At 42.7% G+C, this 2,402-nt stretch overlaps 1 protein-coding gene and 1 long non-coding RNA gene across 11 annotated transcripts in view; one reads left to right on the forward strand and one right to left on the reverse strand.

The window, feature by feature from the left end:
* The window catches only part of Csmd1 (CUB and Sushi multiple domains 1), a 1,620,113-nt gene that overhangs the window by 535,401 nt on the left and 1,082,310 nt on the right, over positions 1–2,402 (reverse strand). The window lies entirely within an intron of this gene.
* The window catches only part of LOC116068977, a 12,079-nt gene continuing 11,837 nt past the window's right edge, over positions 2,161–2,402 (forward strand). For all 5 annotated transcript variants that reach the window (XR_004109783.1, XR_004109780.1, XR_004109781.1 and 2 more), the window contains exon 1: positions 2,161–2,260. This is a non-coding gene — a long non-coding RNA (uncharacterized LOC116068977). The remainder of the gene's footprint in view (positions 2,261–2,402) is intronic.

Below are 2,402 nucleotides of genomic sequence, written 5' to 3' on the forward strand. Positions count from 1 at the left end.
TTTTGCCTTTTGCATTTTCTTTGACTGTTGTGTCAATGTTTTCTAAGGTGTCTTCTGCCCCTGAGATTTTGTCTTCTATCTACTGCATTCTGTTGGTGATGCTTGCATCTATGGCTCCTGATTTCTTTCCTAGGTTTTAAATCTCCAGGGTTGTCTTTCTTTCTGATTTCTTTATTGTTTCTATTTCCATTTTTAGATTCTGGATGGTTTTGCTCATTTCCTTCACCTGTTTGACTGTGTTTTCCTGTAGCTCTTTAAGGGATTTTTGTGTTTCCTCTTTAAGAGCTTCTAGCTCTTTACCTGTGTTCTCCTGTATTTCTTCGAGAGTGCTATTTATGTCCTTCTTAAGGTCCTGTATCATCATGATGATAAGTGATTTTATATCTGAATCTTGCGTTTCTGGTATGATGGTGTGTCCAGGACTTGCTATGGTGGGAGAATTGGGTTCTGATGATGGCAACTGACCTTGGTTTGTGTTGTTTATTTTTTTTATGCTTGCCCCCTGCCATCTTGTTAACTCTAGTGCTACCTGCCCTTGCTAAAATCTGACTGGAGCCTGTCCTTCCTGTAATCCTGGTTGTGTCAGAACTCCTCAGAGTCAAGCTGCCTCTGTGATCCTGTGATTCTGGGATCTTGGGATCCTGGGCTTGTTAGATCACCTGGAAGTGTGGCTTTCTCTGGGTGTTGTGGGACTGGCTGCAGAGCTTGTGCCCAAGGTCTGCTCAGAACACTAACCCAGACAGACCAGAAGGAATTGGAGTCACTAGGCCGACAGAGTTCCTAAGTGCCTGGTCCTACTGGTCCCAGTTACTCCCAGTGTTGGGACAGATGTTGATTCCTGCTTACTTCTGATCCTGAGTGTGTCAGCGTGCCTGGAAGTTGAGCTTCCTCTGGGTGTTGTGGAACTGGCTGCAGATCTTGTGACCAAGGTCTCTGATCCTGGGTGTGTCAGCATGCCTGGGAGTGAAGCTTCCTCTGGGTGTTGTGGGACTGGCTGTAGAGCTTGCACCCAAGGTCTGCTCTAGACCCCAGCCCAGACAGACTGGAAGGCACCCAAGTCAATGGGTTGGCGGAGTTCCTGTGTGCCTGGTCCCGCTGGTGTCAGTTACTCCCAGTGTTGGGACAGATATTGGTTCCTGCTCACCTCTTATCCTGGGTGTGTCAGCTCCACCTGGGAGTGGAGCTTCCTCTGGGTGTTGTGGGCAAGCAAGATGTTTTTAATAGCTGGGAGAGAATAATAAGAGCCCACCAGGACATGACCTGGTGGGAAAGCGAGTTTGCGGGGTGGATTAATTTTTTTTTTTTTAATTCCTGCAACAGTATGCCTTGGCTCAGCAGGGAGTGAAATTATGAACATTTAGTTCTAAATCTTTTTGGAGATTGATAATAAAGACTTATTGATAAATTATGTATTTACTCTTACAAAACATGGAACAACAATAAAAGCACAAAGAAGAAAAATCACCAGACTTGTTTTAGGGGATCTCAGTTAACTTCAGAGTTCCCTGGGGGTGAAAATGTCCCAGGCTGTAGAGACACTTTACCACCTTACAAGCCAGAACTTTCCAAGGTGGTGACCACACAAGACAAACACTCCAATTTAACACAGACAAGGTTGTTGTTCTCAGTAGTGGTGAGGGAGGGGTCAGCCAAATAATGAAAAAAATCATGCCTTTGTTTCTTAAGAAATCATGCTCAAGGGGAAAGACTGACCAAATGGCAATCATGCAAAAGCACCAAAATGAAGCATCTTCAATGAGTTTTCAAATGTGCTCACATCAACTTTAGACTCTAATGTAGAAATTCCCTTAAGGCCCCTATAAAATATTAGAAAACATTTTGAATTCCCAATGTGTTCTAGTCCTGGAGATTAAAATCAATTGGCATAAAATAGCATTCCCAAATAGACTATAAACAGTTAGCTTCTATTGAGAAATAATATCATGGAAGTCTAAAATACAAATATGAAGTTTTCAAGGAATAGTGTATTTTGACAGCACAGTTCAAGGCAACAGCAATAATTTAAATTTTTTAAAATAAAGCTGACTTTGGTTTCTGCTTGGAAACAATACATCTCTAACCGCTAGGTTTTCTTCAGGATTAGCTCTAAGGATGAGAGAAGATGTAATTGTGATGACGCATCTACCTCACAATGGGTAGTCTATGAGGTAATCTCACCTATACTAATTTCTGGGAAATGAATCTGGCATATGGCTGTGTCAGAGACTGGGGCTCCGGACATAAGGTATCTGTATTTAAGGTATGTGTGTTATCCTAGGAACTTATATGTGTTTGAACTTGATATGTGTTTTCTTCTCTCTCTCTCTCTCTCTCTTTTCTGAGACAGGGTTTCTCTGTATAGCTCTGGCTGTCCTGGAACTCACTCTGTAGACCAGGCTGGC

The sequence above is a fragment of the Mastomys coucha genome, unplaced genomic scaffold, assembly GCF_008632895.1.
Source record: "Mastomys coucha isolate ucsf_1 unplaced genomic scaffold, UCSF_Mcou_1 pScaffold22, whole genome shotgun sequence".
In the NCBI taxonomy this organism is placed as follows: Eukaryota; Metazoa; Chordata; class Mammalia; order Rodentia; family Muridae; genus Mastomys; species Mastomys coucha.